General features: G+C 41.4%; 1 pseudogene; it reads left to right on the top strand.

The window, feature by feature from the left end:
• The first annotated feature begins 809 nt into the window (after positions 1-809).
• Positions 810-12,327, top strand: part of LOC142376973 (dynein axonemal heavy chain 8-like) — a 55,104-nt pseudogene continuing 43,586 nt past the window's right edge.

Here is a 12,327-nt window from a genome sequence, read left to right as displayed (position 1 = left end):
GGGTTAAGTTGCACTTAGATAAGATTAGATTAACATCATTACAAAAATATTTCCCTTTGACTTCCTTTTCTTTATGCAATGCGGAGTCCAGTGCCTTCACCACCAAGGGACAGTGAGGCCAGATGTCAGGAGACAGAGAGCAGCACTCAAGAGAAAATCAGGGCCAGGCAGGGGACCCGAGACGATTGTTTCCTTATAATGTGGCACAAGTTGTGTAAGATATTGTTTGGGCTTCATAGAAATACAGCAGTGTAGATGTTGGTCTATTTACATTATGAACTTCTGATATAAGTCTCTCTCTCTCTCTTTCTGGGCTATCTGCTGAATTTTCTGTTGTCCCTGTTTATCTTCGTTTGCTCAGCCCTGTTCATCTGGAGGAAGATGAGAATCTTGAAGAGGCAATTCAGTGTTGTCTACTAGAAGACTGTGCTGTTAATATTCTAAAGTAAGAGTTACAAGTATTTTTTTACTACAGTAAAACTCTTGTTTACACCAGCGTAAACATCGCAAACAACATGGAACAATTCCTCATGCACTGAAGGTGATAGTGGAGTAAATGCAGAGGTAGCCAAAGGTCTGTTTATCTTTGTCATTGTCTTTTTTTTAATATAGGTCATCTGAAATGCCGAGCAAAGAAGAAGTTGCAGGCCTTCTACAAGCTCACAGTGAGAGAGTTATAACATCGGAAACAAGACAGATCTATATCAGTCGAGCCAATGCTTGGCCAACAGCCCAACGTGTGTTTAAGAGAACCTGTTTTGCACAAAGCTGTGACATGATGCTTTATGTCACATTTGCAAGCCATGAACATGACGCTGAGGAAGATGCTGCCGACCTTGGAGGTCCCAGGCGAGAGTTTTTCCGATTACTGGTGAAGCCTATCTTCCAAGACAGTGGAGCTTTTGAAGGTTTTTTCTAAATATATTGGTTTGAAAATGCCAGAGTACACGATACAGAATGCGGTGTTAATTTATATAATCTTTCAGGCACACCAAATGGATGCACACCAAGACTGAACATTCTCCACTTGCAAAATGGACTGTATGGAACCATTGGCAGGATGAAGTCTACAGTAATAATAACTGTAGGGGCTGAAGCACCTGCATTCCTGTCCCCGAGTGTCGTGGACTACATTGTGTCTGGGGACATCCTTCAACCTAAAAAGGTAATGGGCAATATTCTGACCTGAAGACTATTGTAGCAAGCCTTTGCTTTTTTTGACTATTCCACAGCAGTACAGTTACTTTTATTTTGGTAGAATGCATTATCAAAATAATTTTGGTTTCATATTACCCAATAAATAACTAAAAATGACTTTCTTGCCATTGGTAGGTAACTAAGTGTAAGTGAAATGCTACATAGTACTTCTGTAAATGTTGATTAAATGCAGTCATTTGAGAAAATAAGATTTTTGGGGGGGCTTTTTATGCCTTTAATGATAGGACAGTTGGAGAGAGACAGGAAGCAGAGAGAGGGGGAAGACATGCAGCAAACGACTGTCCGGTGCGGGACTCGAACCGGGGCCCACTGCAGCAAGGACTGTAGCCTCTGTACATGGGGCGGCTGCTTAACCCACTACACCACTGACCACCCTGAGAAAATAAGATTTTAAAGATCTGATCTGTAATATTTAGGTTCAACAGGCAACCTTGCAGGATGATTTGGAGAAAGCAGTCAGCAGCTGTGACTAATGGCGATATAAGGTGAGGGTCTTCCACTTGTTGTCACCATGGCCAACAGAGATTTGCTATGAATCCTCAAAGCATCTGTGAATGGCACACGTGTGCACAAAATTTGTGAGAAAAAATTGTTTGAAAAAAAAAAAATTTTTTTTTTTTTTTTTTAAATGTTAAAAATTGTCTAATCAACCAAAGATTTCGCGACCCCCCTGCAGTACCTCCGCGGACCCCCTGTTGAAGACCTCTGTTTTAGATAAAGAGCTGAGAGACACATATGGGGACAGGACTCTAACCGAGGAGGAGGAGGCATTCCTGAAGACTTTGAGCCCTGGTCACATCTTTGCGTTTGCTACAGGGAGCAGCAAAGTCCCAGCCATTGGTTTTTCATCCAACTCCTAAATGAATATTTATTCATGATGAAGACAGATATCTTCCCACTGCACATACGTGTGCCAACGAGCTTCACCTTTTTGTGAATGCAACAACAATGACTGATGATGATGAATTCAACTACTGCTTCCTAGTGGCATTAATGAATGGATTTTTATTCAGCACCATTTAAACAAATGTCAGGATTCCACTCTTTAGTTTCGGATATGAGGTGCTATTAGTATTTATGTTGTCTACAACTGGACTAAAGTATTGTTGTGTTTTGAGATGTTTAACAGCTACCATTAAAGTACAAGTAAAGGCTTTGTTGTTGCAAGCACAACTTTAGCATAAATGTGCTGTCCTAGTTTTAATTTTTACTGTAAATCTACTAATAATTCACTGAAATCAGTTCATCAGGCTGCTGTGTTGTTCTGTGTACCCTCTGCCCCTCGCATGGTAACAACCCTAAAACTTTCCACTACAGCCCAGTGGCTGATGGTGTCCATGTGTAAATGTATTCCATAGAGGAGATTTGAGGCATATAGAGTTTGTTCATATTAGAAAGCAGTGGTTTCAATTGCATTACATAAGAAAGCTGAAAAATAAAGACTATAGCTTGTGTTTTCCCATCTTGCTCCACATTCTTTTCATCTTGTTATGAATTTAACTCGAGTTAAATTAGCAACTAGAGTTACTAGTTTTTTTATACTCAACAAACAGTAGTGAAGGAATGAAACTATGTACATTTACTCAAGTAAGGTACTTAAGTAGAAATTTGGAGTACTTTTCAGATTACATTTTTTAATTCCCCTCCTCACCATTGAAAGCCATGTTTATTCAGATTCACTGATGTTGAATATGTTGTGACAAACTGAAGAATGTGTTCTTTCTCCTCATCCTACTCCTCCTCAAGCTCTTTACAAAAGTGGACTTTTGAAAGTACAATGAGGCTAATGTTACCCAGTTGTCCATGTTATGCTGAGATCACACATTTACAAGTTTATCCAAAATAAACTGTTGTGTTCTCTGAAACAATGTTTTGCCATTGTTGTTGTCATGTAGAAGAGGGTTAATGGCATCATTCAGTTCTTGCAAATCCCTGCCATTCAATGGGGAAAATCCTCTTCTAGAGTTTGGTGAGGAACAAAAAACTATCCCTGCTGTTGAGAGTTCTGGGTTGTGAAGATTAGGCAAATCATTGTCCAGACTAAAAAGCTGAACTGGTGTTCTATCTCCTTCAGATGAGATAGAGTGATTGTTAAATCCAGCTTAGAATTCCTCCAAAGTACGGTTGATTCTGGGTAGAAAGAGCTAATGGAGACAAAATAGGTCTGTTGCATTATCTATGTCTAGGATACTCAGGGATTCCAGTTCATTAAAAATGGGTGCATAAATATGGCTGCAGTTTTTGTTCAAGTCTCGGTTAAAACGCTCGATCCTCTGGTTGTGTACAGAACTTCCTGTTAAGACAGAGCCTTCAGCCCTGCTTGCATGCATGTCCTCCCAAATCTGAGCGTTCTCTCCTCTGTGATCAGTCCTGATGTGCAGTGGTCTGCCAAACTGTCCAACAGCTGCAGTGAAGTGGTCTCTCACAGTTTCAGCACGATTATTGTTGGAACAGTGAAGACACATCAACATCCTACTGTAGCCGTCTATGGCACCTTGAACAACCAATTTCCACCTAATCAACTTGTGATTTCCGTCGACATGCCATATAAAATTTGGATGTGGGACAGAGTACACTCGCCGAACTATTGCTGTTCTTCTCCTGGCTAAGACACCAACTGGGTCCATCCTTAGCAGTGAATCTCTTACACGTTGTCTTTGAACCACAATGTTTTTGGAGCGGACATGCCCCATAAGCATCACTTCTCTAATATTTGGGTGTTCAGTTTTTATTTGTGACACTTCAAGATCCAATTGTTGATCACTGATGCTCTTAAATTTTGACGTTGGGATGTTATAGTCTTGCAGTAACTTGTAGAAATTTGGCCTCGAGATTGAAAGAATAGATGCCGCTTCTGTAAAGGTGGTTTTCAGTGAAAGAACATGTTCAAGCTCCTCTTTGGAAATCTGATGTCTTCCTTGTTAGTCATTCTAGAACACAGCAAAGAATATGACATTTGGCATGTTTCTATAACAAACAAGGGTTATTCAAGAGGAAATTATAGACCTAACAGATGAGCATTCACATCACTCATCATCTTTCTGACTGAAGAGAATTATAGATTGTACTGTTTGTTTATTTAAGGAATGTTTAACTAAATAACATGGACCATCAAAGATGAGAGGTTACTGAGAGGTAAATGAGAAGTAAATCAAACAAATATGAACATGAATATGAATGAGTACTTACTGAGCAAGGTCTGTTGCTGGTAAAGGTATGGTAGCGCTGGAGCAGGAACCCTGAGGAGTTTTAAAATATAAACAAAATACCAAAGACGTTATTATATTGTCACGTGTTAGTGTAAAATATGCCACCATGATTGGAAACAAAACGGAAACAGTATACCACACAGAAAACAAACAAACAAACAAACAGCCAGCTAGGTTACATGAGTATGAAAGTATACCGAGCGGTATGACGTCCCAGTGGAGGTGGTGGGTGTGGCTGGCCCAGGTGGGATGTTGCAGCTGGTGGGAGCCTGAAGAGACATTAGCAAAATATTAGCAACATTATCTTTCATGTGTTTTTTCTTTTTATACGCCCAGCAGTCAAAAACCACCGATGTGATTGGCGAAGGACAAAAAAGCAGGACAATGTAGAAACAAAGAGAGATAGATTTTATGCTTTTTTACAGTACGCACACTATACATATATATATATATATATATATATATATATATATATATATATATATATATATGTATGTAAATATATATATACACATACACACACACACACTAGTGGTGGGCCGTTATCGGCGTTAACGTGCTGCGATAATTTGAGAGTCTTATCGGGCGATATAAAAAATATCGCCGTTAATCTATTCTCAAAGTTGGGTTGGGAACTGGGTCAAAATAGGTAGCCTAAGCAAACTGTGATGACTTTTACCTTGATATTTTAGCTCGGGTGTGGGCCGATGTACTTTGTCTGCCGTTAGGTGTGATTAAAACAGAAGAACGCTACTTTTCAGAAGCCTGTGCTAGGCAGTTTATGGAGGTCGCTTATCTGTGGGGGATAGTTGACAAAATCTGCCCTGTTGGAACAGACAGCGCTCCTAATATGGTGGCCGCAGGGAGGATACTGCGCGTGTGGCGCAACAGAGACGCACTGCACACAACGCTATCTCAACAGCAGCACCATCTGGCCCTCCCAACAAGTGCTGAATATGAGAAGTTGGCGTAGCTAGAGAAACTGCTGGAGCCATGCATGTGAATAAACTGGTCTGCCCTAATGTTGCTGACTCGCTGGAGAAGCTTCGCTTGAGAATTTGCTTTGGTAGCTTTGGTAGCTCGTGACGTCACATTTAGAATGTTCAATTCTTAAAGGCCCCGCGGCTGTGCAGCACCCCCGCGGAAAAAAACATGAGGAAAGAGAGGGCAGGAACACGAATAAACATGTTGTTATTTACAATTTGTTATACAAGATATACATCACTTTTACAAATTATGTAAAACTACATTAGGTACACCTGAGAAGAGCAGGAATAGCAGAGGCAGCTGTGAAAATAAACTAAATTCGAAATTAAATCCGAAATAAATCCGAAATAAAACTTAATTGCAGTGAGAAAGGTATGCTTGGGGTTACTACACTATTGTATGGAAGCACTCAACACGGCAATTGCAACAGTCTCAGGATTAAACGACTATTGTTTGGATAGGAACCAAAGTTTACACGTCTGTTTCCGTGAACGCCGCGGATTGTCCCCCCTGAATGAGCCATTTTAATCTAGATTAATCTAGATTAATTTCAAGATTTCAGTGAGATTAATCTAGATTAAAAAAAATAATCTATGCCCACCACTAATATATACATATATATACACACACACACACTTTGTTTCATGAACGAGGACACAGTGGTGTTGGTATACTTGACTATTCATGTTGTAAAACAGCAGAGCGCAAGTTACAGTGGGTAAACATACACCAGGAGAACCACCGATGCAGTACCACATAACAAAGACAGATGGCAGCAGCAACACATTTATAAAGGCAGGTGGCAGCTAGCCTGGGCGAAAGCCGACTGTTGACTCTGTCAAACAGTCTGGGAAAACCCAAGAGGAATCCGTTTCCATGGAGGGCGGGACCTTACCCAGCAACTTAAATTTATTGGAGTAACGGAGTTCCCTTAACCAATGATAATGTTTAGAAATGACGTTGGTTATGCGCCGAGGTTCATGCTTACTCTCGCGAGGCTCTAGCTCGCGAATCACGCTTCCCACATCCGCTTTCATTATACCGGTACCATTTGATAAATCAAACTTTTCCCAAAGCCAGTTGGAAGGAGAGCTACGACATCCTTGCCACTAACAAAATTGACGAGGCATTCCTCTTGCTCTCGTTTTAATTGTGTAATGATCTCCAGAGTTGAGACAACTTCATGGATAGCTTCTAGCGTTCTTCCGTCGCCATGTTTATTTCCGCTGCGGTTGAACTACAATTATATGGACTACAATGGACTCCCCGCGTGAGTTCTGCGTCACCACTCGCAACTGTTTGCTGATTGGCAAAACACTGAGGTAGGGGGATTTGGCCAGACTATGTGCGGAGCCAAAATCTTTGGGCGGAAGTACGTAGGATGGCGTCGCCAGGCTAGGTGGCAGCACATGTCCTGCAACATCTCCCTTTTCTTAATTAAAGCAATGGCATATGAACTGAGACCTGAAACAAAGGCCTACTGAGTACTCAAGAAAGTTACTTGTTTTATCATGCCAAAACCTATCACTGTTGTACATTATACCGGCAGCGACAACAACATAAAGATTTGGCAACATAATACAACTGGTTTTATACTGGCAGCAGCAACTTCATAAACAAACATAAACATTTGGCAACAACCAGAATACATATTTTTCTTTCCCTTCAGAGATCCAGTCTTTTAGGTGGCCTGGTAATCCGACCATAGCGTGAGGTGACTGGAGGCCCTGTTGGTGTGGAGGTTGTATCAGCAGCTGGGCTATCAGCATGCTGAGGTGGGGTAGCACACGGCGTAGCACTGAGCTCTGGCCAGTGAATCTCATTGTGAAAAAAGTATTCATACCATTTTCCTTCAGCAAAACCTGAAAATGGGTCCCACAGACCCAAGCCAGGGATAAGCAAAGCAATATTTCACCAACACACACAACACTGTATAGAAAAGGAGCACCAGCACCACACACACACTATTGTATGTTCTATTAGTTAGTAAAAGAAGGAATCGAAAACAGTCAACCTGCTGGGTGAATTTATCTAATCTGTTATCGGTACCACGTACAACTCAGAATACAAGTCTGTTGTTGAGAGCGTCATTTCCTCTTGCATCATCTGTTGGGGCAGCAGCATCAGAACCAGGGACCTAAAAAGACTCAACAACCTGATAAGGAAGGCTGGTTCTGTTCTGGGGACGACTGTGGAACCTCTGGAGACAATAATGCAAAGAAGGATTTTGCATAAAATCAAGAGAATTATGGACAACCCTGAACATCCTCTCCATGAGACTGTTATCAGAAAACAGAGTCTCTTCAGTCAAAGGCTTCTTCAGTTTGGATGCAAAACGGACCGCTACAGGAAATCTTTCCTGCCCACAGCCATCAGCATCTATAATAACTCTTTGATTTAATTGAGCTACATCAACATTTAATTTCCCTCTGGGATAAATAAAGTATTTTTGAATTGAATTGAATTGAATAAAGTGCATTGCAGTAATCTAGCCGAGATGTAATAAAGGCGTTGATTACTGTTTCAAAGTGCGTATGTGCAAAGAAGGGCTTCACCTAAGACCAGATACACTGAGACTAAGATACAAAAAAAGCTGGACTTCACTATTGCACCAATTTGCCGGTCCAATTTAAAATCACTGTCCATCTTAAAACCCAAGTTTGCGACTGTTGGCTTCCTGTATTGCACCAAGGGGCCCAAGTCAACAGGAGGGGATTTGCAAGAGCCACTGGGACCAAACACCATCACTTCTGAAACAGGAAGGAATGCCGTTGGACCATCCTACAGGATGTGACGGACCACAGTTTTTGTTGAGCATGAAAAATATAGTTTATTATTTTTGACTGGACCACAGGAGTTGGTCCTAAATAGGTGGACTTTGAGCCTCCAGCTGCTGTGCAGACGGGTGAAATGGATCGGTCATGTCAGCTTCAGGGCCTCCTTTTGAGAAGTTTTGGTTTGTAAATGTTTGTCCAGCAGACCCGAGCACGACACATTCAGCAACAATGTCCATTGGGTTTTACGTTTACATCCCCCATCTGAGCTGGGGGACTGATGTAGAATCATTTGACGGGGGCAGAATGTCAGTTGTACCATTTCCCATTGCAGACACAAGCCACATATTTGTGTGATTTTATTTGATCAATTTATTTATACGCCATTTATTCTTCACAGCTACTGTTGCTGATAATGCAATATTCTGCCCGTACAGTCTGTTTGGTTCCCAAGCACCTACGTAATTGTTTTCTGGTGATGATGCACGCCTCCTCCTGATTATATCCACTCAGGAGAGTCAGATCAGGCCAAGTGATTTCTCCAAGAATAAAAAGCAACAACAGGCTGGCTGAAGATGCACTTAGACTTTCCTCAAAGCTGCTGGGGTTAAATGCTGGGGCCCTTGTCCACTTGAAAGCATGACAAGCTGTTCTTATGGAATAGCCAGCCCTTTCAAACCCTTTAATTACGTTCACATCTTTTCATAGCTGACACCTGATCTCAGGTGGTAAGCTGTTATTCAAATGAATTGTTCTGCGCTATTTATCAGCATTCTGAAAAGGCTGATTTGTTTATTTCACAAGAGCAGGAGAGCCGCACACTTTCCACATGTTATGTTGAGAAGTGATCATTTACATACGAGGTGGCTCCAGTGCTCTCTCATCTGTACCCTCTTCATACTCACTTTCCTTTTGACCTACTATCCACTGGATACAATAACGATCAGCTTAACTGCCTCGTGTGTTTCTTCAGCCTTAATGTTTGTTCTCATATATTTTCTTATGTGTGCAGCAAAGCAGTGAAAGCTTTGGTTGGCATAATGATCACCAGATGTGAACACAAACTACTTTGTAAAGCTGCCCATCCCCTTTGGCATCTTTATTTTGTTGTGTTACAACTTTGACATGTGTCTGTTTTTTGGATTTTTATGTCATAAAAGTGAAAAATAACTGCATGTATGGGTTGTTTTTTAAGGCCTTCAATTATGATCCGTTGCTGAAACTTGCATATTATGTCCATTTTTATTCAATCAAAGTGTCTGAAGATCCCGGTATGTTTAAAGCTGTTGTGAGAAGCCCCACCACTGAGCAACATCAACTTGTGTTTCATTTTGTTAACAAGCATCACGTCGGTACGTGTGCAAAAAGATCCCGTTTGATATGTTGTGTCAGAATCATTGATCCAACTTTTAGTCTAGAGTGTTAATCTCATTAGAAATTATAAACATGTCAGTCCACATCCATCTGAACTTATAAGCAGACTCTTTTTGTCAGGGACTGACGGCACATTTTTATACTGAATTTGATCAAAGAGCCACCTGCTGGAGGAAAAGTAAGAGCAGATGTTTAACATTATTTTCCATATGATGGATGGGAAGCTGTTGTTTGAGTATCATCCGCACAGGTAAAAGTAAAGCAAAATCATTGTCATTAAGACTTTGGCTGTGGAGTCATGCTGCTTATTGCATTAAAAGTGAAAAAACACGTCGCTGAAGGTGTAAAATCAGTTGAACGACCAGTTGAACCCCATGGCTTTCGTATGCATCACGGGGAACAATGTCTGCTTTAATGTCTTTTACTAAGTTGTTTTGCAGGAGATGTGCACGTAAAATAATTTTTCCCTTATAGAATCCATCATATTGGGCACCTCAGTCTTAGTAAAAAATGGAAACGTACAGATCAAGCAACTTTGAAGCTTTTCTTGCAACCACAGGCCTCCCCTGTTATTCTTTCAGCGTGTTGCACTTCTGAAGACTGCTGGGATCACTGCTGGCATTAAAGCTGCAGTCTGCAACTCTTTTTCAAGCATAATGCCTGGAACTGTCCGGGGATTCTGAAAGTAGTACATTAAATACCCCAATACAAAAAAAAATGAGTTCTCTAGGTCCCCTATATGTCCCGCTAGGTCCCTCCAAAGCCAGCAGGTTTGTTTACAAAATTGCAGACCGGACCGGTAAAAGGTAACCAATCAGGTTTACGAGCTGGGCTCTTCTGCCTGTCAATCACCGATTGTGCACGCGCGATACAAGGTAGGCTCGTCCCCACGCTTATTTATCTGGACTATTGAACTTCATTACGGGCTAGTCTACTTACTGTGTCTTCCATGATCGCAAATGACAGGTGAGTTGATGAATGAGGAGTCGTGTAGGCGCATCTGGCGTGCACGTCTACGTGCACGAGTTCTCATGTGTTTTGAAGGGGCGGGACAGAAAGTTGAATAACTTTTTATTTTTCGGTTAAAAAATAAGCATTTCTTGCATTTTGCGACTACGGAGGTCACCGTTTTCAACTTCAAGCGTTCTGATAGATCATGTAAACTCTTAAAATGCCAAAAAGTAGGACTTTACGTATGACAACAACAAATCCTGCAGACTGCAGCTTTAATGTAAAGTTATTCAATTCAATTCAATTTTTTTCTGTGTGAGTACACCTGAGATTGATGCCGGAGAGACTGCTTTGATTGAAACATGGTGGAAGTCCGCAAGCTTTCCAGAACTATTTAACTGTGGTATTTATAGATCAGAAGAAGAATCTATCATTCCTCTGCTGGTGCTGCAGTCTCTCCAGTCTCTCAATCTCCATGCTTTTTGGTTCAACTCATCTTTAGCAGCATTTTGTCTCTTATGGGCTTAGCTCTGTCTGAATGAGGCTAACAGAAAGAAGCCACGGGCATCTCAGAGGTCAAGTAAAAGTGTTTTGCATCTTAACAGCATGGGGCTAATGTGCTGGAATTGTGCACACACGCGGCACACTTAACCTGGAAAGTAGCCAGAGTCTCTTTGTGCTGGTTTACTCAGCTGTGGAAGGCAAGGTCCGACCGAGTCAGATGACTCAATTACGGATACCCGACCAATCTCGCCTCGGGATCAGGGGGAATCGGGGAGGGGTATCTCTGTCTGAAAGGCTCTAACAAAGGCCCTGCCCTGCTTACTCTGTTCGGACAAGGCCCATCGACAATCTGCAGGGGGGATAATCCCAGCAGCACTAAAGAGTTCTCTAAGGAAATGATGCTCACTTTAGGGTTTAACAGGTTATCTCAACATTACATCTTCATGCAGGTTACGCGTATCGATGTTTCAAAAGTTGTTGTAGAACATATCTGAAGGAGGCTGACTAAAGTATGTCACTTGATTAAAGTTTTACTGGTTAAAACCCATTTTAACCAGTTTGAACTCTGACCAAAAAAATGAATGAGTCTGGCTGGCAGATCCTTCATCCACCCTGTGGGATTGAATGTAGGCCTTCTTCACCAAATAATAGGGGGCACTCATAGTTTGACCCACCCAGTTAATGTGTTTAACCCCTTAGGGCAGTACATGACTGGCTGTTTAAAAGGGCTCATGTTTAGTGAATTTTCAAGGCTCATTTAATTTTGTGTTGATAGTTTGTATGTTACTGTTTTGTCATTTAGAATTTAAGATCATTCTTAATGAGTTGATGACGATGAAAAGATGAGTGACCTCAGGAAATACAGAGAAGCAGTGGGTAGCCTAATCTATCTTAGTTCATGCACTAGACCAGATTTGAGTTGTGTCGTAAGTAAACTTTCACAATATTTCAGTGCGCCAACAGAAGAGCAGTGGACGACTGTAAAACATGTACTGAAATATCTGAAAGGCACAATTGACAAGATGCTGTGTTACAGGAAATGTGATGATGGGTTACAGTTGGTGGCTTATAGTGACTCGGATTTAGCCTGATTAACATAGACTTTCAAATCTCTTCGAGATTCTGGTCTGACCAAGACCATAACGAATACGATTCGAAATGGCCTGGTCAACCCGCCTCCCTCGGGTTGCTACTGGTTGTGGCCAGAAAAGGCTGTGCCTAAGCTTAAGTCAATTACACCACTCTTTCCTCTGACGTATGATTTAACTACCAGCGGGGCTAACTGGTAGATTAAACTCTTACCAAAGCCA

The sequence above is a fragment of the Odontesthes bonariensis genome, chromosome 3 (genome assembly GCF_027942865.1).
Source record: "Odontesthes bonariensis isolate fOdoBon6 chromosome 3, fOdoBon6.hap1, whole genome shotgun sequence".
Taxonomy (NCBI): Eukaryota; Metazoa; Chordata; class Actinopteri; order Atheriniformes; family Atherinopsidae; genus Odontesthes; species Odontesthes bonariensis.
Note: the sequence above shows the minus strand (reverse complement) of the source record. Positions and strands in the feature narration are given on the sequence as shown.